Here is a 23,866-nt window from a genome sequence, read left to right as displayed (position 1 = left end):
CTTACCCTGGTGGCTAAGACAGGCCATCCCAACACTTGGTGGCACACCAGCATCAGCCTTGACAGGATAAATCTCCCCAGACTTATCCAACGGCTGTGAACATTTAAAACTAACATGAATCTCTATAAATGTCCAGTTTTAGGGTTTTGCACAGAATTAAACCAAACAACATGAATCAAACATGCACTTTATTTATTTCCACTAAATAACAAAAGTACATCAAATCAGATTGAAGCTAAGGGCATACATAAACTGTCTAACACTTCTGAGGCCCGAAGGAGGGACTACCAAGAATGGGAAGAGAAGAATTCCCTAGCCCGCTGCTACATCATAGCCTCCTTGGATAATCCGATACAGAGGCAATTCGATCAGATCAAATTGTCGAAGGACATATTGGATAGTCTAAGAACGATGTATGATGGGTTACATTAATGAACTTGAGGCTCTTGGATCCGGGCTTGACCATGTCACAAAGGTAAATGCCATCCTGAATTCTCTACCTCCTTCCTTCAATCAATTCATCATGAACTACAATATGAACAAGCTGAATGTCAGCATCCAGGAACTCAGCAATATGTTGCAGAGGGCCGATGAACTAATTAAGAAGGATGAGCCCATAGCCATGCTTGTTGAAACTGGAAAATTAGGCAAGAAGAGGAAGTCTAAGAGAAAGCCCCAGAAGAAGGTTGCCATGTCCAAGAAGCAGAAGAAGGACAGAGTATCAGATGCTTGTCACTTCTGCAAATAGACCGACCACTAGAAGAGGAACTGTCCTCAATACCTAGAATCCAAGAAAGGTAATTTCGAATCCTGTGTCATAGAAACCAATTTGTTGGTAACTTTTGCTTCCTGGTGTTTTGACTCTAGGGCTTCGACTCATGCGTGTAACTCACTGTAGGGGTTCGGGATAAATAGAAAACTGAGTGATGGAGAAGTAACTCTTTACTTGGGGACTTGTACAAGTGTTGCAGCTATGGCTATACGAACCGTAGAGTTATTTTTCAGAGAATGACCAATTGTACTGAAAAATTGTCTGTATATACAAAATTTAAGAATAAATTTGATTTCTGTTTCAAAATTGTGTGCAGATGGATATTCTATTCTTTTTGGTAATACGATTACTGTTAAAAGAAATAACAAATTCATCACATACAGAGAACTTGAGAATGGCCTCTATGTTCTTCATCCTTCTCTAGAAACTAACATAGCCGAAACTATGTCGGCAGATATTCCCAATAAAAGAATCCATGATACAGTTAATCCCATGTGCCTGTGGCATTACCGACTTGACCATATTAATATAGATCGTATCACAAGGTTGGTAAAGGATGGTCATTTGGATTTTCTAATTGTAGAAGATCTTCCCACCTGTGAACCTTGCCTTCAGGGTAAGATGACGAAACAACCATTTAACGGTAAGCCTGAAAGATGTACAGGCACGCTTGACCTTATACATATTGATGTATGTGGTCCCATGAGTGTTATGGCTCGTAACCAGCACGTGTATTTTATTACATTCACCGATGATTATTCTCGGTACGATTGTGTGTACCTAATGAGACACAAGTCCGAATCCTTTGAAAAGTTCAAAAAGTTCAGACAAGAGGTCAAGAAACAGTTAGGGAGAGAAATTAAAACCCTTCGATCGGATCGATGTGGCGAGTATCTCTCTGACAAATTCAGGGATTACTTAAAGGTCAACGGGATAGTATCACAACTAGCTCCTCCTGCTACACCACAATTAAACGATGTTTCAGAGAGGAGGAATAGGACCTTATTGGATATGGTCCAGTCACTTCTCGTACACTTAGAGTTACCCACATTCTTTTGGGATTTCACATTGGAGACTGTGATATATGTGCTGAACCGGGTTCCAACCAAATCAGTTCCGAAGACTCCCTATGAAGTTTGGACCGGAAAGAAACCAAATGTGAGACACTTGAAGATTTGGGGTTGTCCAACACACGTTAAAAGAATGAGTGTGGAAAAATTGGAATCCATGACCAGTCGTTGCCTATTCGTAGGCTACCCCAAGGACTCTGTGGGTTACCTATTCTATGACCCGGGAGAATAGAAGATGTTCTATAGCCGAAATGCCCATTTCTTGGAGGATGATTACATCCTGAACAATCATCGTCAGGAAGTTGTTCTTGATGATGAGAGTTCAGGAGTAGTGGGAGGTGTCTCACATGTTCCAGGTAATAACCAACCTAGAAGATCTACCCGGGTTTCCATGCCTCCAGTCCGTTTTGACTATGACCAGGATAATTACCTGGTGGATGCTATGACTTGTGAGGAGGATCCTGTAACTTATACAGAAGCTATGTTGGACATAGGTTCCTTGAAGTGGGTAGATGCCATGAGATCTGAGATGGACTCAATGGAGACCAATGGAGTCTGGACTCTAGTAGATCCGTCCATGGGGCAAAAGCAATTGGTTGCAAATGGATCTATAAGAGGAAGAAGGGCCTCGACGGTAAAGTTGAGACCTACAAGGCTCGTTTGGTGGTGAAAGGGTATACTCAAAAAAAGGGCATCGATTATGAGGAAGCCTTTTTGCCTGTGGCCATGCTTAAATCCATTAGGATCTTGCTAACTGTAGCAATATAGCATGATTACGAGATTTGGCAAATGGATGTCAAAATTGCGTTCTGAATGGAGATCTTACTGAAGATATTTATATGCAGCAACTACAAGTTTTCATAGATGCGGGTCAAGAACACAGGGTATGTAAATTGAACAGATCCATATATGGACTTAGGCAATCTTCTAGGAATTGGAACATTCGGTCTGACTCTACTGTCAAAATGTCTGACTTTGAGCAGAATCAGGATGAACCCTGTGTTTACAGGAAATCCAGTGGAGATAAGGTTACGTTCTTGGTTCTGTAAGTGGATAACACTTTACTCATTAGGAATGATGTAGGAATGTTGAGTTCGGTCAAAGTATGGCTTTCACAAAAATTCTCCATGAAAGATCTTAGAGAAGCCTCCAATATACTAGGTCTTCGACTCTATAGAGATAGATCGAAGAGGATAATAAGATTATCTCAATCTGCTTATATTGACAAAATAGTCAAAAGATACAGCATGGAGAACTCCAAGATGGGAAATGTTCCTTTCAGGCACGGAGTCACTCTCTCCAAGGGGATGTCTCCCAAGACTCCCGAGGAGATTGAGGGCATGAAGGGCGTTCCCTATGCCTTAGCCATAGGGAGCATCATGTATGCCATGTTGTGCACTCATCCTAACATCGCTCAGGCAGTGAGTGTAGTAAGTAGATTCTAGGCCAACCCAGGGAAGGAGCACTGGACTGCTGTGAAAAACATACTTAAGTACTTTCGAAGGACAAATGAGTTTTGTCTGGTATTTGATGGTAGTTTACTACAGATCCAGGGGTATACTGATGCCAACTTCCAATCATATCTAAATGATAGAAAGTCTACATCTGGGTATGTTTTCACGATAGGATCGTGTGTTGTTTGTTGCAAGGGGTCCACGGCGGATTACACAACCGAAGTCAAATACATTGTTATAAGTGAGGCTGCCTTATGAATGAAGGTGTTCATTCTGGAATTTGGAATTCAACACATCACCCATTCCACTGTTGTGTGACAACCTGGATATACGGGAGATTGATGTTAAAAGGTAGATTCAACAGTCAATGTGGCAAACCCATTGACTAAGCCACTAACACAGAAAGTGTTAGACAGTGTATGCCCTTAGCTCTAATCAGAATGATGTATGTCATGACATTTAATGTAAATGAATAAAGTACATATTTGATTCATGTTATTGTGGTGTGTTTCTATGTAATACCCTTAAACTGGACACATATGAGACTCGTGTTAGTTTAGAATGTTCACAGCCGATGGATCAATCTAGGGAGATGAAAACACTATTTTTTTTTTGAGTAGATATTAAAAGTATAAGTTTTTATGTTATTAAAATTATTAATTTATTATATATGGATTTAATTATAAAATTTAATGATGAGAAAAAACAAAAAAACTTTAAATATATGATTAAATGGAGGTGAATGCAAATTAATACCTTAAAACTTAGATTTAATGAGAGAGAATTGAATGCATTTGATGTAGCGCGATCCGGTCACTCCTAGGTGGCACTCATGTGGCTCCTAGAAGGCACCTGAGATGAGGAAGAAGAAGAATCCTCGGGGGGTTTACCCGGTGGGGATACTCCGATGCTTTAGTACTATGAAGGAGAAGCAAGAAGGAGACGAAGGCTAAGAGTGCAGATAGCGCGTTCTCACTATACTTGAAAGATTAGAGGTCTCTAGAAGAAGTTTCTCTTCTGCCCTGAGGGCTTTTATAGGGACACTCACATCAGGTGGGACATAACCACCACTGGGCTCTTGCCATAGCCGTTACTTGCCAAGATTGCGCAGGTGGCCGTTGTGGCGAACGTCTCGCCCAGGTGAGTGACACGTTTCCAAAGTGGCAGGCATGCCTTTGCCTGCAGAGAGACGTGGACGCAGACTGCCGAAAGGACTGGGACTGCACCATCAGTAAGGGATATGGCGCAGTCTGACCGGTACGGTCTGCCAGTCAGAAGCTTCTAGGAGGGCGCTCGTGCAGCTCATTCGCGAGCTTGGAACACTCAAGGATTACCCTTAGTGGAATTGGTCCTCGAAACGACTTGTCTGCTTGGGAGCTCGAACGAGCTAATAACTTTAGCTCACGAGCTAAGGTTGCTTCGGAGTATCTCTTCAAAGGTAGCTCGGGGAGCTTGGGGTTCGTGTTACGGTGAAATCCTTTCGCGAGCTAGAACGTAGCGAGCTGCTTTGCAGGCCCATCACTTGGTCGTACCACGTTGCGACACTGAGCTGTCGCTCGTGCTGATTCAGTGTCCATGTGTCACCGTTTCATAGGTGGGGTCAAATCACCCTCCATCAATTGCCCCCCACTCCTTGAGCTAAGAGCATTGCCTTAGCGTAGGGAGTTTGTGATGCGCAATGGACTGATTTGACCGAAATTCAAACTTGATTGATTGCCCACATTAATGCATTTGCCAGAATCAAGAGATTTTATGACTTTCCTGACTTTTCAAATTCCGAAAACATGTTGAAGTGACTTTTACATCCGAACATCGTGCAGTCGTGATTGCCTTAATTATGGAAGACGTGCCGCCAATCACCTTGAATTTTCAGAAGGCGTACGGTCAGGGCGCCCGCGGGCCGTTGGATCTGCTTTGATCCGGGCCGTCAATTTGAAAGTGTGGAGACTATAAATAGGGGGGCCTCCCGGGCCTCATTTTCTCCCACGCCATCTTGCTGTCTTCAGATTTTGAGGTCGCGCACTTCATCTAGTCTACCCGAATTCCTCAGTTTGCTTCGTTCCATCTCTTCTGGTGAGTCCCAATCGCTGTCAGCCATGTCTGGGTACCCATACCACACCTACCATCGGGGCGATAGCCAAGACGACGCTGCTCCCTTGAGCTTGGGGGGAGCCTAGGAGCAGATCCCAGAGGCTCGGGAGGCCTCCAGCGATGTAGCATCTTCTTCTAGGGGGAGGGGCCCGACACTTTCGGCCCTTCCTCCATGACAACGGAGAGACTCAGGTCTCTAATCCGCTACTTTCGCCTCCCTGGGGACCTGGTCTACAGTCTCCCTACTCGCAACTTCCCTTGGGCGCATGGTCCCAACGACATAGTAATCTTCCAGGAACAGCTTGAGGCTGGCTTGCGTCTTCCCTACACCCCTTAATAGTGGAGGTGCTAAATCACTTTAACGTCACCATTGACCAGCTTCATCCCAACACCATTCGAAATATGGTTGGGACTATATCTTTGTGTTACAAGTACTGTCTTCCTTTGGACCTTGATATTTTTGCCTCTATCCTTTGTATAAAAAATGCTGCTCCTGGGGTTCCTCCGGAGAGGCGCTTTTACTACCTCTCTCCCCGTCCCGGCTATAAGCTCTTGTACGAGCTGCTGAATAAGATTTCCGCCTGGAAGCGGGATTACTTTGTGGTTCGCAAACCTGAGGGGTGGCCCTTCCCAACTGCTTGGAGGGGTGCCGTCCAGGACCCTGGCGCTGAGCTGGACTCCGAAATTCGGAAAATGATGTTGTCCTGGGCATCGATAGGCTTCCTTTGCTCAGACTACTTGGCCGAGGAGAAGCTCGTGTAGGCCAGCTTGAGCCCGGGTAGGTTACCTTTTTAGGTCGTGTGGTTTCTGTAACAATGTCGTACTCATTCGCATGCACATATCTTGTTCGGGTAGGACTAACACCGATGCTCTTCTTGGCAGCCATTATGTCTAGTCCCGATTCGCGCCGTCTTCTCTCGAACAGCTAGAGGAGCCATGCGAAGAGGACGCGCCCTGACCAGGCTCCCCCCTCAGGAGGTGCTAAGTAAGGGTCTGCCGAGCCGGTTTTATCCTCCCCTTTGCCCGAGATTCCGGCACCTCCTCCCGAAGGAACTAGTGGGGTTGACTTCGGAGGGGATGAGCTCCCTCATCAGGGGGAGGCTCCCTGTAAACCCCTCAAGCCATGCCCTTACCCCCAGTTCCTAGTGGGAAAATGGGAAGGGGTCAACGATTACCTTATGGCTCACCGGAGGAGCTGGAAGGCGATCACAAATGATGAGGTCGCTCAGTGAGGAATATGGAGCCCGGGGACCTCACCGCGTTCGCCTCTGCCCACTACATGGTGGTAAGTGATACAGCACGATCCAGGCACTCCTAGCTGACTGCTGACTGGCTCCTTGTTGGCAACGAGCGGCACCTGAGAAGATGAAAGGAAGGATTCCTAGGGATTTACCCGTGGGAATACTCCGATGCTTAAGTTAGTATTGTGTATGGGAAGTAAAGAGAAAAATGAAGGCTAAGAGTGGAGGTCACGCTTTATCACTATATCCAAGAGATTAGAGCTTTTTTAAGAAGAAGTTTCTCCTCTACCCTGAGGACTTTTATAGGGGTGCTCTTGTGAGATCAGGCATAACCGCCACTGGGCCCCAGCCACAGTCGTTACCTGCCAGGGCTGCGCAGGTGGCCGTTGTGACGTACTCCTTGCCCGGGTGAGTGATACGTCTCCAAAGTGACAGGCACGCCTTCGCCTACTGAGAGACATGGGCGCAGACTATCGAAAGGGCAGGGACTGCGCCGTCAGTTAGGGACGTGGCGCAGTCTGACTGGTACGGCCTGTTAAATAGAAGCTTCCTGAGGAATGCTCATGCGGCCCATTCGCGAGCTACTTTGCAGCGAGCTTGGAATACTTCAAGAGTACCCTTAGTAGAATTGGTCCTCGGGATGACTTGTCTGTTTGGGAGCTTGGGCGAGCTAGTTTTCTTAGCTCACAAGTTAAAGTTGCCTTGGAATATCCCTTAAGAGGTAGCTCGGGGAACCCGTAGCTCGCGTTGTGGCAAGCTCCTCCTTTAGCGCGCTACGATGTAGCGAGCTGCTTTATGGGCCCAATACTTAGTTGTACTGGTCCACAATGCTGAGTTGCGCTGAGTCAGTGTCCACGTATCACCGTTTCATAGGTCGGGTCAAATCATCCTTCATCAATTGCCCCCCATTCCTTGGGCTAAGAGTATCGCCTTAGCGTGGGGAGTTTATGAAGCGCGATGAACTGATTTGACCGAAATTCAAACTTGATTGACTATCCCCATTAAATGCATTTGCAGGAATCAAGAGATCTTCTGACTTCTCTGACTTTTTAGATTCCGAAAACGTGCTGAAGTGGCCTTTAATTCTGAACGTCGTGCGGCTGCGACTACCTTAATCGTGGAAGATGTGCCGCCAATCGCCTTCGGTTTTCAGAAGGCGTGCGATCAGGGCGCCCGCGGACCGTTGGATCTGCTTTGATCTGGGCCGTCAGTTTGAAAGGATGGGGATTGTAAATAGGGGGCCCCCTTGGGCCCTATCTTCTTCCATGCCATCTTGCTGCCTTTGGATTCTCAGGTCGCGTACTTTGCCTAGTCTACTCCGTTCCGTCTACTCTGGTGAGTTCCAATCGCCGTCAGCCATGTCTGGGTTGAAGGGATGGGATATCCATCACATGGACGCCCAAAACTTGCAGAATAGATAGGGCGAATTTCAAAAATTTCTCCCATCTTTGCAGGGAATCGAATTCCCTATTTCAGAAAACATATTTTCAAGGATCAATCTTGAACCATAAACCAAATCAGATCTGAACCAAAAGGGGTAGGAGGGAGTATATACCTGATACGGAGAAACAATATCTCCCAATGGAGGTGTTCACACCCAAGGAAGGATCCAAAATCTGCTCCCACTGAAGATGGCGCAGTGCAGGATGGAGCAGAATCAGCAATGTTCTTCCAAAAGAACTTGACCCTTCGCAAGAATCAACTGGATGGCTTGTGAGTACAGCTCCAACCAATCCTTTCCCAAAAGATTGGAATCAAGATCAGATCTTGATTTCTCCCAAGAACTGGAGATCGAACTAAAGGCAATGGCGGCGGCAGGAAGGAGGCAGCAGGAGAGAATTCGCAGGGTGCAGAAATCTCACTTTCTGTGATTTTTCTCAACTCTCAAGAGAATCAGATGTCTTTTTTTTCTTAGGCTGCTGCCCCCTTCTTTTGTTAACCTAAAAGATCAGCTCCTAATCCAATTAGGAGCTGCTTATCCAAATCATATTTGGATAAGATCTCTCTTTAGGTGATAGGGATAAACCCTTATCTTATCTGCATATTAGATTAGCTTTCTCCTAATCTCATTAGGAGGTTTCTAAATCTGAATCACATTCAGATCTGGACTCTTTGAGTGGATAGGGTTAAGGCCCTATCCTATCTGCTAATCTATCTCAGAATTCGCCCCATATAATTGACTGATCAAATCAGCCCAGTTCGAAATGGGCTTAATGCCCAATTAAGGTTATGTACTCAATTAGCCTTCCAAACTGCTACCCAGTTGGGCTTCCTTGTATGGCGTGGGACCCAAACATTGATCTGCACATCAGCCACATGGGTTCGGCCCAGCCTTTGTTACAAGGCCTGGCCGAATACACTGTTTTGGACAGTGCACCCCCTGAATCCCATCTTATGGGCTCTATGGGCCCAACACTTACCTTAAGTGGTCCCTGGGCCAGGCCACCTTGTAACACCCAGGGACTGTGGGCAGATGCAAGATTAGCCCATCAGGTATTATCCTCAATGGTCTTACACTTAACCTCTCAGCCCATAATGATCATACACTGCCCGACAAGAGAGGACCTCTCCCTCGGCTGCAAGGAACAGTGTTGCACTATCTACTTATATGGATCCTGGGAATTAAAACCTTTTGCAAACATTTTAGAAACCATAATATATACTTTTATATCTCATATAAAATATACTTTGCAAAAGCAAATCTCAACGGTTGAAATCGGCTGCCGGCAGTCTTGGTTTCCATTAGAGATAGTGCATCCCCGATCATTACCTTTGTCCGACAAAGGGGCTGATCCTTTCACTATGATCACCCACTCAGATGAATTCTCGGATTGTCCCAACATACCCAGGTTTTGACCCTTGCTAAGGATCTCACTGATTGGTACATCAAAGACAGCCCAATCCGACATCTAGTGTAGTATCATAATCGAGTCTAGGGGTTAGGTGTAACTTTCCAGTTTTGCCCATCTATCTCCAAGGTCCAGGGCAATACTAGAAATCTGGTCCGGTTCAAAGGTTCTATTAATCGTACACTGTATGTGCCTAGGGTCTCACCCTAGTAGCTGAGACAGGCCACCCCAACCGACTTGGTCGCACTACAGTGTCAGCCTTGTCAGGATAGGTCTCCCCAGACCGATCCACTGGCTGTGAACTTTCTAAACTAACACGAGTCTCACTAAGTGTCCAGTTTAAGGGTATTACACAGAAACATACCAAGGGAACATGAATCAAATATGTACTTTTATTCATTTACAGTAAATTCATAAAGTACATCATTCTTGATTGAAGCTAAGGGCATACAAAACTGTCTAACATGGGTAGCCACGCTATACCTATCACAGGGGCGATAGCCAGGATGATGATGCTCCCTCGAGCTCGGGAGGAGCCTAGGAGCAGATCCCGGAGGCTCGGGAGGCCTCTTGCGACATGGCGTCTACTTCTAGGGGGAGGGAGCCTGATACCTTTGGCCCTTCCTTAATTACATCGAAGAGACTCAGGTCTCTGATCCGCTACTTTCGCCTCCCTTGGGACTTGGTTTATAGCCTCCCTACTGGCAACTTCCCCTGGGAGCATGGTCCCAATGACATAGTAATCTTTCAGGAACAGCTCGAGGCCGGCTTGCGTCTCCCCCTCCACCCCTTGATAGTGGAGGTGTTAAATCACTTCAATGTCACTATTGACCAGCTTCATCCCAATGCCGTTCGAAACATGGTTGGGACTATATCCCTGTATCATTAGTATTGCCTTCCTTTGGACCTTGACATTTTTGTCTCTTTCCTTTGTATAAAGAACGCTGCTCCTGGGGTTCCTCCGGAGAGGCGCTTTTATTACCTCTCTCCCCGTCGTGACTATAAGCTCTTGTACGAGCTGCCGAATAAGATTCCCGCCTGGAAGAGAGACTACTTTGTGGTCCGTAACCCCGAGGGGTGGCCCTTTCCCACTGCTTGGAGGGGCACCATCCAGGACCCCGGGGCCGAGCTGGACCCTGAGATTCGGAAAATGATGTTGTCCCGGGCGTCGGTAGGCTTCCTTTGCTCGGACTACTTGGCTGAGGAGAAGCTCGTGCAAGCAGGCTTGAGCCCGGGTAGGTCGACCTTTTAGGTCGCGTAGCGCCTTGTGACTATTGTATACACATGTATTTTGTTTCTTGTCGGACTAATATCTTGTGGTCCTTTGGCAGCCATCATGTCTAGTGCCGATTTGCGCCTCCTTCTCTCGGGCAGCCAGAGACGCCAAGTGAAGAGGACGCGCCCCGACCGGACCCCTCCTTCGGGAAGCACTAAGTTCGGGTCTGCCGAGCCGGTCTTACCCTCTCCTCTGCCCGAGGTTCCGATGCCCCCTCCTGAGGGGACTAGTGGGATTAACCCTGGGGGAAACGAGCTCCCTCAGCCGGGGGAGGCCCGCCTTAACCCCCTTCAGCCCCGTCCTTACCCCCGGTTCCCAGTGGGAAACTAGAAAGGGGTAAATGATTATCTGGTATCAAGTCGTAGGAGTTGGAAGGCAATCAATAATGACGAGATCGCTCAGTGGGGAAACATGGAGCCTAGGGATCTCTCCGCGTTCGCCTCTGCCCATTGCATGGTGGTAAGTGGCCTTTTTCCCTTTTCCTCTCTTGTTTTGCCCTTTTCCGCTGTCTTCTGATCTTCTTTTTCGTTGGTAGATAAATTCCGCCATCCTTGCCATGGCTCTCCAGACGCGCATCCATCGCGTCGACACCCTCGACCAACAGGCTGCCAACCAGAAGCTCCAGGTCGAGCTCGACCGGATCCGGGACTAGCTCCATCACACCCGCAAGGGGAGCGAGTCTCAGGATCTGCTCGTCCACGACCAGGAGGCTCAAATCGCTCGGCTTACTGAAGAGAGCGCACGTTATAGGGAGGAATCGTCGAGGATGGCGGTGGAGAGGGAGCTCCTTAGGCAGCAGGTAAGGGAATTGGAGTCCACTCTTCTGAATCAGACCCGAAACTTTGTTCAGATGGTGGAGGCTGAGCGAGAGAAAGTGGTCTGGGATTTTAAAGACTCCCAGGAATTTCATGACCTCCAAGCGGAGTTTGGTTCGGGTTCGTACCACTTAGGGTTTAAGCTTTGTAGGTGGCTGGTTTGAAAGAAGTTCTCTGGGCTCAACCTCAACGGCATTACTATGAAAGGTCTGTCCCCTGAGACAGCAGACCAAGCGGATGAAGAGGAGCCTAACTCTCCAGAGGATGAGGAGGCGGATCCTTGAGGTGGCGTTTCTCTAGGCTTCTGTGGCTTCTAGGTGCCGTAAACCCGGTCTTTCACAAGTTTTCAACTGGGCGGTTGTGCCCTGTGATGATCAAACATTTCCCGAGCTATTTAACTCGGTTACTGCACTTGTTATTTTCCTTTTCTGCTCTTTCTTCTTCTCTTTTTTTTTTGACAATGAAAGATTCTTCCTTCTTCTGAGTATGATGAACTCCCTTTATTTTTGCTAAAGCGATCTCATCATTTGAGCTATTAAAGTTACACACCCAAAGTAGGGCTCTTCGATAGGCGTTATCCCGATTTGTCACATTTAAGGCCTTTGTGGTATACCGCGAAGTGATTACTATGTATGCCCGAACTAAGCATTGGTTGGTTATTCCTCAGTTCAACCAACGTATCGAGATGAGCTATGCTTTGTAGGGTTTGAACTCGAGCTGCTTACGCCTTTGATATTTCATACCTTGCCTTCGCCATTGAAGTGGCTGTCTTTCTTCACGCTGAGGTCTTTGTTAGCTCGGTGTTTTCGCCCTTGGGCTGAAGGAGGGGCTCGTGGCCCACTCGCGGAGTTTGCCCATGCCATAGAGGCGGTTGGGTTCTGTCGTGCTGAGGTCATATTAGCTCGGTATTCTGGCCCTTAGGCTTTGGGAGTGGCTCGTGGCCTACTCTCGGAGTTTGCCCATGCCATAGAGGCGACTGGGTCCTCTTGTGGCCCTCAGGCTTAGGGAGGGGCCCATAGTCTGCTCCTGGATTTCTCCCAGGCCGAAGTGGCAACTGGGGTCTTCTTGTGTCGAGGTCATGTTAGCTCGGTATTCTGGCCCTTAGGCTTTGGGAGTGGCTCGTGGCCTACTCGATTCTTACAAATAATATTGCCTCAGGTTGACAATATTCCATGATCGAGGTACTTGTTTCCCTTCGAGGGTCTCGAGCTCGTATGTTCCTTCCCCGAGCACTCGTTTCACTCGGTAAGGACCTTCCCAGTTGGACCCGAGCTTGCCAGTGCCGGGCTCAGGCACCATAACTTTACGAAGGGCTAGGTCACCAGCGCGGAGGTTTCGCTTCTTGACCCTGGCATTATAGTTCCGAGCTACTCTCTGTTGGTAGGCTACGGTCCTAATGTAGGCGAGGTCCCTTACTTCGTCGAGTAGGTCGAGGTTGGTACGTAGCTCATCTTCGTTTGTTTGATCATTGTATGCATCTAGGCGCAACGTAGGTACTTCAATCTCTACGGGGATCACTGCTTCGGTGCCGTAGGCGAGATTGAAGGGTGTTTCTCCCATGGCGGTCTTCTCCGTAGTCCGGTAGGCCCATAGGACACTAGGTAGTTCATCTGCCCACAATCCTTTAGCTCGATCCAGCCGTGCCTTTAGTCCGCGGAGGATGGCTCTGTTCGTGACTTCTGCCTGACCGTTTGCTTGAGGGTACGTGACTGAAGTAAAATTCTGTTGGATCCCCATGTCTCGGCACCGGTCATGAAATTTGATGTCCTCAAACTGCTTGCCATTGTCGGAGATCAACACCCGAGGTAATCCGAAGCAGCACACGATGTTCTTCCAAAAGAAGTTTTGGACATTTTAGGTTGTGATCGTCACGAGGGGCTCGACTTCTACCCACTTGGTAAAATAGTCAACTGCCACTACTAAGAACTTTCTTCCACCCGTTGCTGGCGGGAATGGCCCGAGTAGATCGATGCCCCACTGCGCAAAGGGCCACAGGCCGGTGAGATACTTGAGGTCGGTGGCGGTTTGTGGTGAATATTGGCATGTCTTTGGCATTTGTCACATTTTCTGACAAGCTCAATAGCGTCTGCCTTCATTGTTGACCAATAATACCCTTGTCGGAGTGCCTTTTGGGCGAGGGCCCTGCCCTCCAAGTTCCCACCGCATAGACCCTCATGGGTGTCGCGGAGTATGAGCTTGGCTTCGGTAGGTCACAAGCAACGTAATTAGGGGAGTGTGTAAGATCTCCGGTATAGTTGTTCGTCTATCATGACATATTTGGTTGCCTGGCGCTGCACCCTTCTAGCTACATTGCGGTCTACAGGGAGGGTCCCGTGTAGCAAGAAGATCACGAGCAGGTCAATCCAGCTCGGCTCTGCTTGAATGACGGGAGCGACCTCCTCTGCCCCCCTGAGAATGCTAGGCCGAGACAGGTCCTCTATGTACACGGTTTTCATGGTGATGTCGCTGGTGCTGGCTAACCTAGACAGGGTGTCAACCTCGACGTTCTCTGACCTAGGGATTTGTCTGATAAAGTCTGACTGGAAGTTGAGCAGGGCCTCTCTGACTTTGGCTAAGTAGGCGATCATGGTTGGCTTGCGGGCTCCGTACTCGCCGGTGACCTGGTTGACCACAAGCTGGGAGTCGCTGTAGATAACGATGTGCTTGGCTTTTACTTCTCTGGCAAGAGCTAGTCCAGCTATCAACGCCTCATACTCTGCTTCATTGTTAGATGTTGCAAACTCGAAGCGTAGCGCGTACTCCAGTTTCGTGCCACTTGGGCCATGCAGAACTATTCCGACTCCGCTGCCCTGCTGGTTTGAGGAACCATCTACATGAAGGATCCAGGGCTCCTCACCCCAGCTCGGGCTTGGTCGAACTAGGAGAGATGCCACACTGGTTACTACCTCACGGGGCTCGGACTCGACCGGCCTCGGTGCTTCGGGCTCACCTGAATTGGGAGCCTCGTGCTCAACCGGCCTGGGGGCTTCAGAGCTGAATGTGCACTCGGCGATGAAATCTGCTAAGGCTTGGGCCTTAATGGCAGTTCGTGACTTGTACTGGAGATCGTACTCGCTGAGCTCAACGGCCCACTTCGTCAACCGACCAGAGACCTCGGGCTTAAGTAAGACTTGCCTCAGAGGTTTGTCAGTGAGAATGATAACAGTGTGAGCCTGGAACTACGGGCGGAGCTTCCGATATGCAATTACCAGTGCGTACGCTAGCTTTTCTATCTCTGGGTATCTCGTCTCTGCTCCCTGCAATACTTTACTAACATAATAGATGGGTCGTTGGACCCAATCTACTTCTTTTATTAGTACCAAACTGACCACTTCGTCGCTCGTCGAGAGGTACAGTTATAAAGCGTCGCCCTCTTCGGGTCGGGTTAAGATCGACACACTAGCGAGGTATTTGTTGAGCTCGTCAAACGCGAGCTGACAGTCTTGGGTCCACTCGAACCCTTTGCTCTTGATTGCCTTAAAGAACGGCAGATAGCGGTCCGTCGATTTGGACATGAAGCGGCTCAGGGCGGCTATGCGGCCATTCAACCTCTTAACCTCCTTCAACTTACGGGGTGGTCTCATGTCTAAGATGGCCTTAACATTATCCGGGTTGGCTTCAATGCCGCGCCAGTTAATGATGTATCCTAGGAATTTACCCGAGGTCACACCGAACACACACTTGTTTGGATTCAATCTCATATTAAACTTACGCAAAATTTCGAAAACAGAATGCAAGTCTTGTTTTAATTCATGTGAGAATTGGGTTTTGACGACCATGTCATCTACATAACATTCTACTTTTCTGCCAATTAATGGTGCAAATAATTTATTTACGAGCCTTTGAAAGGTTGCCCTTGCGTTTTTCAAACCGAAGGGCATAACCTTGTAACAGTACAGGCCGAATTCAGTGATGAAGGTAGTCTTTTCTTCGTCTGCCGGGTCCATCTTGATTTGGTTATAGCCCGAATAGGCGTCCAAGAAACTTAGCAACTCATGCCCTGAGGTCACGTCCACCAAACAGTCGATTCTGGGGAGCGGGAAGCAGTCTTTCAGGCAAGCCCGGTTCAGGTCGGTGTAGTCGACGCACATGCTCCACTTGCCGTTGGCCTTCTTTACCAGGACGGGGTTGGCTACCCAGCTCGGGTAGTGGACTTCTCTTATAAAGTCCGCTGCGAGGAGCTTCTTGACTTCCTCGTCGACCGCTTTCCACCGTTTCGGGGCTAGGTTGCGTTTCTTCTGTCTAACAGGCCTAACTACAGGATCAGTGTTCAGCTTGTGAGTTATGAGTTCGGGGTCTATACCGGGCATTTCTGCCGCGGACCATGCAAAAATATCTAAATTTTGAAGTAAAAAGCTTACCAGTTCGGATCGTAGGGGCTTCTGGACGGAAGCGCCGATCTGAAGCGACCAAGCTGGGTCTGCTGTTGAGGTTGGGACCGCGACTGTTTCTTCTGTGGGCGTGGCTCGCTCTTCTCCTTGCTCCCTGGGTCGTTCCAGTTCGAGGTCATCGGCCACCTTGGTTTTCCCCTTTAGGGCGGCAACGTAGCACTTGTAGGACTCGAGTTGGTCGCCCCGCACTACTCCCACACTGAAGTCTGTTGGGAACTTCATAGCCAAGTGGTAAGTGGAGACCACCGCCCGTAGGACATGGGTGATCGGTCGACTTATTATGGCATTGTAGGGAGAGGGGGTCGCTACCACCAGGAAGTTGTGTTCGAATCTAACCACACAAGGCCACGTGCTGATCTCTACAGGTACTGCTATTTTCTTAAGGGGGTGGACTTCCTCTCCGCTGAACCCTACCAAAGGAGTGTCTACGGGCTTTAGGTCGCTTCTCTGCAACTGGAGCTGGTCAAACGCAGCTTTGAATAGAATGTCGACTGAGCTGCCTGAGTCGACGAGTACACGCCTGACCTCAAATTCGTTGATTCTTAGCTTTATTACGAGCGCGTCGTCATGGGGGTAGTGAACTCCTCGCGCATCATCTTCTGTAAAGAAAATTGGCTCTTCTGTCCTCGACCGCTTCGGTACTATGACCGTGGTCTTTGTGAAAACTACAATACAGACTCTTATTTCTTTCATTGGGATTCCCCCTCAGACGGGGTGGCCACTTCATGTACAGGGCGTCCTTGATCGCCATCAGGATTTTGGCCCGCTTCGCGTTCAGTGGGGTGTAATCATCTCGGTCCGGTACAGGAGCTCGAAACAATTGACCCGGCTTTGCACCCCGAACTGTTTCCTTTTCTCTTTGGGTGTCCCCTTGACTGGAAGGCTCTCCTTCTCTCTTTCCTTTTTTGAGTGCACCATCGCCCTTCTGGTTGATCTCCTCTTCGGTGGCTATGAACTTATTCGCAAGTTTCAGAAACTCGGTTATGGTCGCGGGTTGGTTGACGACCATGTGCCACTTGAACTCTTTGTGCTTAACGCCTTTCTTGGCTGCTGCAAGGCGTACGGCGGGGTCCAGGCGCGGTATCTGCATACAAGCATCGTTGAACCGCTTGATATAGCTCCGGATGGACTCCCCCTCTCTTTATGCTATGTTGAAGATGCTTTCTTCAGTTCGCGGGCACCGTTTGCTGGTGACAAAGTGGGACTTGAAGGCTTGTAAGAACTGCACCCAACTTCTTATCGACCCGGACGCCAAGTTCCGGTACCACGTGCGGGCTGCTCCCCTAAAAGTAGTGGAGAAGGCCACGGACATGCATGACTCACTGGCTCCCGCCAGGTAAATCTGTGACTGAAAGGCATCTACATGATCGTTCGGGTCGAACGACCCGTCATACTTGTCAAGAAGGGGGAGTTTGAAATCCTTGGGCATCGGGACTACCAGGAGTTCGGAAGATAGGGGGGACGGAACTGAAAGGAGGGGAGCTTTGGCTTCGGCTGAGCCTACCTCTTCTTTGCCCATGAACTCGGGTAAATCGTGGGTGACAGATCGGCGAGCTCGGCGGCGGCGTCTCTACTTCTTGATGGGCTCGACTTTCGTGTTGCTCACCTCCGCGCTGTCCAGAATGGTTTGCGCAGGGAGTAGCCCGGTCTGCTGGTGGTGGCTATGGACAGAGGGGTCCTGCTTGGAGTATGTTGCCGGGATATCGAATTGGTTTTCAAGGATCGGGGTTCCAAACTTTGATTGTCGAGGTGACGCGGACCTGCCGAATTGGGGTCCTCCTGACCTGTCCGCCCGCAGCGAGATCGGGGTAGCCGGTCTCTCCCGTCTGCCGTGGGGGGAGGCCTAATTTTTTGGGAGATTTTGGGGGGCCTCTCCTCGGCCAGAGGGGTGCTCGCTCTGGCGGCAAGACTTGGCTTGCTGTGAGGCTAGGCGCGGAGGCGGGAGCTGAGGCTAGGGCAGCTGGGGGAACTGCTGCTGATACTGATACTGGGAGACCTGGTGTAGTACGTGTTGTTGATAGAGTTGAAGTTGTTGGAACTGTTGCATTTGATCTTGCATGGCCCTCATGCACTGCACCAGGTCCCCCAGCTGGTTCAGGCTGGCTGCTGGGGGCACGACCGAAGGTTCGATGAACGTCGTTCTGACTGTAGCAGGGAGTGGGGCGATGACAGGTGTCATTGTGAGAGGCACGTTCAAGCTGGGGATTCCGTCCGCTGAGAGGGGGACGGTGAACTATTCGCTATAGACAGTAGGAAGCTGGGGTTGTCCCTAGAGTTATCCATTTCCATGCTTCGTCCGACGTTCATGAGGAAGCCATGAGCGTTGGATTGTTTCAAGGAAGAAGAAGGAACTGAAAGAGTTTAGAGAGAAAGGATTTTTGAAGCGTTTCCCACAGATGGCGCCAAATGATGTAGCACGATCCGGGCACTCCTAGCTGACTGCTGACTGGCTCCTTGTTGGCAACAAGCGACACTTAAGAAGATGAAAGGAATGATTCCTGGGGATTTACCCGGTGGGAATACTCTGATGCTTAAGTTAGTATTGTGTATGGGAAGTAAAGAGAAAAACGAAAGCTAAGAGTGGAGGTCACGCTTTATCACTATATCCGAGAGATTAGAGGTTTTTTTAGAAGAAGTTCCTCCTCTGCCTTGAGGGCTTTTATAGGGCGCTCTTGTGAGATCGGGCATAACCGCCACTGGGCCCCTGCCACAGCCGTTACCTGTCAGGGCTGCGCAGGTGGCCGTTGTGACGTACTCCTTGCCCGGGTGAGTGACACGTCTCCAAAGTGACAGGCACGCCTCCGCCTACTAAGAGACATGGGCGTAGACTGTCGAAAGGACAGGGACTGCACTGTCAGTTAGGGACATGGCGCAGTCTGACTGGTACGGCCTGTTAAATAGAAGCTTCCTGAGGAATGCTCGTGCGGCCCATTCGCGAGCTACTTTGCAGCAAGCTTGGAATACTTCAGGAGTACCCTTAGTAGAATTGGTCCTTGGGATGACTTGTCTGTTTCGGAGCTCGGGCGAGCTGGTTTTCTTAGCTCGCAAGTTAAAGTTGCCTCAGAATATCCCTTTAGAGGTAGCTCGGGGAACCTGGAGCTCGCGTTGTGGCGAGCTCCTCCTTTAGCGCGCTACGATGTAGCGAGCTACTTTATGGGCCCATTACTTAGTTGTACTGGTCCACAATGCTGAGCTGTCGCTTACGCTGAGTCAATGTCCACGTGTCGCCGTTTCATAGGTCGGGTCAAATCATCCTTCATCAGTAAGTGACCTCTTTCCCTTTTCCTCTCTTGTTTTGCTCCTCTCTGTTGTCCTCTGATCTTCTCTTCTGTCGGCAGGTGAATTCCACCATCCATGCCATGGCTCTCCAGACACACATCCATCGCGGGCTGCTAACAAGAAGCTCCAGGGCGAGCTCGACAGGATCTGAGGCGAGCTCGATCGGATCCGAGGTGAGCTCCATCATACCCACAAGGAGAGCGAGTCTTAGGAGCTGCTCGTCCACGACCAGGAAGCTCAAATCGCTCAGCTTTCTGAAGAGAGTGCGCGTTATAGGGAGGAATCGTCGAGGATGGCGGGAGAAAGGGATCTCCTCAGGCAGCAGGTGCGGGACTTGGAGTCCACTCTTCTAAATCGGACTCGAAACTTCGATCAGATGGTGGAGGCTGAACGAGAGAAAGCGGTCTGGGATTTTAAACTCCCAAGAATTCCACGACCTCCAGGCGGATTATGGTTCGGGTTCGTACCGCTCTGGGTTTAAGCTTTGCCGGTGGCTGGTTTGGAAGAAGTTCTCCAGACTCAACCTCGACGGCATTACTATGAAGGGTCTGTCTCCTGAGACGGTGGACCAAGCGGAGGAAGAGGAGCCTGACTCCCCAGAGGATGAGGAGGCGGATCCCTGAGGCGGTGTTTCTCTGGACTTCTGGTGGCTTCCGAGTGCCATAAACCCAGTCTTTCACGAGTCTTTGGTTGGGCGGTTGGGCGCTGTGATAGTCAAACTTTCTCGAGCTATTTAGCTCGGTTATCGCATTGTTATTTTTCTTCTCTCTTTCTCCTTTTTTCTTCTTTTTTTTTTTTTGAAGTGACAATGGAAGTTCTTCCTTGTTTCTTCCAAGTATGATGTGCTCTCTTTATCTTTGCTAAGGCGATCTCAACACCCAAGCTATTAGAGCTACGTACCCGAAGTAGAACTCCTCGATAATTGTTGCCTTGAACTGTTCCTTAAACCATTTAAGGCATCTTTATGGTGCACGACAAAGCGATTACCACGTGTGCCCAAACTATATGCTCGTTGGTTATTCTCTAGTTCGATCATCGTACTAGAATAAGCTATTCTTGGCGGGGTTTGAGCCTGAGCTGCTTACACTCCTCACTTGAAGTTCGCCCATGTCATGAAGGCAACTGGGTCTGATTGCACCGGGATCGTGTTAGCCCGGCATTTTGGCCCTTAGGCTCTGGGAGTGATTTGTAGTTCACTTTTAAAATTCGTTCGTGCCTTAAAGGCGACCGGGTTTTATTGCGCCGAGATCGTGTTAGCTCGGTATTTTGGCCCTTAGGCTTTGGGAGTGGCTCGTGGCATGCTCGGTTGTTACAAATAGTATTGTCTTAAGTTGACAATATTCCATGTCCGAGGTACTTGTCTCCCTTCGAGGGTCTTGAGCTCATACATTCCTTCCCTGAGTACTCGTTTCACTCGATAAGGTCCTTCCCAGTTAGACCCAAGCTTGCCAGCACCGGGCTCGGGTACCATAACCTTTCAAAGAACCAGGTCGCTGACGCGGAGGTTCCGCTTCTTGACCCTGGCGTTATAGTACCGAGCTACTCTCTGTTGGTAGGCTGCGGTCCTGATGTACGCGAGGTCCCTTACTTCGTCGAGTAGGTCGAGGTTGGTGCGTAGCTCATCTTCGTTCGTTTGATCACTATATGCTTCTTGTCGCAGCGTAGGCACTTCGATCTCTACAGGGATTACTGCTTCGGTGTCGTAGGTGAGATTGAAGGGTGTTTCTCCCATAGCGATCTTCTCCGTGGTCCGGTATGCCCATAGGACGCTGGGTAGTTCATCTTCCCACAATCCTTTAGCTCGGTCTAACTAGAGACCTCGGGCTTAAGTAAGACTTGCCTCAGAGGCTTGTCGGTGAGAACGATAACAGTGTGAGCCTTGAAGTACGAGCGGAGCTTCCGGGCTGCAATTACCAGTGCGTAAGCCAGCTTTTCTATCTCTGGGTATCTCGTCTCTGCTCCCTGCAATACTTTACTAACATAATAGATGGGTCGCTAAACCCAATCTACTTCTTTTATTAGTATCGAACTGACCGCTTCGTCGCTTGCCGAGAGGTACAATTCTAAAATATCACCCTCCTCGGGCCGGGTTAAGATTGACACACTAGCGAGGTATTTCTTGAGCTCGTCAAACGTGAGCTGACAGTCTTGGGTCCATTCGAACCCTTTGCTTTTGATTTCCTTAAAGAACGGCAGACAACGGTCCGCCGATTTGGACATGAAGCGGCTCAGGGCGGCTATGCGGCCATTCAACCTCTGAACCTCCTTCAAATTCCAAGATGGACTTAATTTTGTCCAGTTTGGCCTCAATGTCGCGCCAGTTAACGATGTATCCTAGGAACTTGCCTGAGGTCACACCGAATACACACTTATTTGCGTTCAACCTCATATTAAACTTACGCAAAATTTCAGAATGCAGGTCTTGCACTAATTCATGTGAGAATTGAGTTTTGACGACCAAGTCGTCTACATAGCACTCTACTTTTCTGCCAATTAGTGGTGCAAACAACTTATTTACAAGCCTTTTAAAGGTTGCCCCTGCGTTTTTCAACCCGAAAGGCATAACCTTGTAACAATATAGATCAAACTCCGTGATGAAGGCAGTCTTTTCTTCGTCCGTCGGGTCCATCTTGATTTGGTTATAGCCCGAATAGGCGTCCAAGAAACTTAGCAACTCATGCCCTGAGGTCGCGTCCACCAAGCAGTCAATTCTAGGGAGTGGGAAGCAGTCTTTTGGGTAGGCCCGGTTTAGGTCGGTGTAGTCGACGCACATGCGCCACTTGCCATTGGCCTTCTTTACCAGGATGGGGTTGTCTACCCAGCTCGGGTAATGGACTTCTCTTATGAAGTCAGTTGCGAGGAGCTTTTCGACTTCCTCGTCGACCACTTTCCACCGCTCCAGGGCTAGGTTGCGTTTCTTCTATCTAACGGGCCTAACTACAGGATCAGTATTCAGCTTGTCAATTATAAGGTCAGGGTCTATACCGGGCATCTTTGTTGCGGACCATGCAAAAATGTCCAAATTTTGAAGTAGGAAACTTACCAATTCGGATCGTAGAGGTTCCTGGACGGAAGCACCGATTTGAAGCGCCCGAGCTGGGTCTGCCGCTGAGGTCGGGACTGCGATTGTCTCTTCCATGGGTGTGGCTCATTCCTCGCTTTGCTTCGTAGGTCGCTCCAGTTCGAGGTTGTCGGCCACCTTGGTCTTTCCCTTCAGGGCGGCAACGTAGCACTTGCGGGACTCGAGCTAGTCGTCCCACGCTATCCCCACGCCGAAGTCTGTTGGGAACTTCATTGCCAAATGGTAGGTGGAGACCACCACCCATAGGACATGGGTGATTGGTCGACCGATTATGGCATTGTAGGGGAAGGGGGTCGCGATCACCAGGAAGTCGTGTTTGAATCTGACCACACAAGGCTACGTGCCGACATCCACAGGTACTGTTATTTTCCCTAGGGGCCGGGCTTCTTCTCCGCTGAAGCCCACCAGAGGAGTGTCCACAGACTTCAGGTCACTTCTCTGCAGTTGAAGTTGGTCGAACGCAGCTTTAAAGAGGATGTCGGCCGAACTGCCTGAGTCGACAAGTACGTGTTTGACCTCGAAGTCGTTGATCCTCAGCTTTATCACAAGTGCATCATCGTGGGGGTAGTGAACCCCTCGCGCGTCATCTTTTGTGAAAAAAATTGGCTCTTCTATCCTCGACCACTTTGGAGGGTTCTGCTCTTCTCGGGCGACCTCACGAACTGACGTCCGAGCCGCTGTCGAAGTACAACCCGCAACGATCGAGCCTCCCACTATCATGTGGATGGTCCCCCGAACCGGCCTCTCTTCCGGAGGCTGCCTCTGTGGCTGTTCGACCGGCCTGCTGCTGGACTCGGGAGCATCCTTACTGTGCTCCCCTTGCCGACCTGCTTTATTATTACTATTACTATTATTATGTACAAAATTTCTTAAATACCCGCGACGGATGAGCTTCTCAATCTCGTCGCGAAGGTTTTTACAATTTTCGGTACTATGATCGTGATCTCTATGAAAACTGCAGTACAGATTCTTTTTTCTTTCATTGGGATTCCCCTTCAAACGAGGTGGCCACTTCACGTATGGGGCGTCCTTGATCGCCATCAGGATTTCGGCCTGCTTCGCATTCAATGGGGTGTAATCAGTTCGGTTCGCCGCGGGAGCTCGAAATGACTGACCCGGCTTGGCCCCCCGACCTGCATCCTTTTTCTTTCGGCTGTCCCCTTTGCTGGAAGGCTCCCCTTCCCTCTTCCTCTTTTTGGGCGCGCTCTCGCCGTTCTGGTTGATCTCTTCCTCGATGGCTATAAACCTGTCCGCGAGCTTAAGAAATTCGGTTATGGTCGTTGGTTGGTTGACGACCATGTGCCACTTGAACTCCTTATGTGTCACGCCTTTCTTGGTTGTGGCAAGGCGCACGGCGGGGTCCAGGCACAGTATCTGCATACAAGCGTCGTTGAACCGCTTGATGTAGCCCCGGATAGACTCTCCCTCTCTTTGCACTATGTTGAGGAGACTCTCTTTAGTTCGCGGACACCGCTTGCTGGTAACGAAGTGGGACGTGAAAGCTTGTGCGAACTGCGCCCAACTTCTTATCGACCCAGGTGCCAGG

The sequence above is a fragment of the Nelumbo nucifera genome, chromosome 3, assembly GCF_055504915.1.
Source record: "Nelumbo nucifera cultivar China Antique chromosome 3, China Antique-T2T, whole genome shotgun sequence".
In the NCBI taxonomy this organism is placed as follows: Eukaryota; Viridiplantae; Streptophyta; class Magnoliopsida; order Proteales; family Nelumbonaceae; genus Nelumbo; species Nelumbo nucifera.
The sequence above is the reverse complement of the archived record's forward strand: the minus strand, read 5'-3'. Positions refer to the sequence as shown.